The sequence below is a fragment of the Penaeus monodon genome, chromosome 29 (assembly GCF_015228065.2).
Source record: "Penaeus monodon isolate SGIC_2016 chromosome 29, NSTDA_Pmon_1, whole genome shotgun sequence".
Classification (NCBI taxonomy): domain Eukaryota; kingdom Metazoa; phylum Arthropoda; class Malacostraca; order Decapoda; family Penaeidae; genus Penaeus; species Penaeus monodon.
Window position 1 is genome coordinate 24,497,002 of NC_051414.1, and position 250 is coordinate 24,497,251.

General features: G+C 40.8%; 1 pseudogene; it reads left to right on the top strand.

Moving 5' to 3' along the window:
- LOC119591780 overlaps positions 1-250 on the top strand; it is a 12,734-nt pseudogene that overhangs the window by 8,219 nt on the left and 4,265 nt on the right.

Genomic DNA, 250 nt, shown 5'->3' on the forward strand with positions numbered 1-250 from the left:
ATCGCAAACACAAACACACGCACACGCACTCAAGTAGCATACAATGAACTGAATACTAACCACACCCTAAAATAAGGAAGACGATGTACAGTTAACCCAACATACCATTTTACTTTCACCCTTTTACCCTTGGTCAGTGTCAGCAGCTGTCTGTCACCAGTAAGTGCTATCGACCTTACAGTGCATTTGGCTGACATCACAGTTATTTCGGAATAAAAGTAACTTATAAAACTGACGGATGCCTACAATA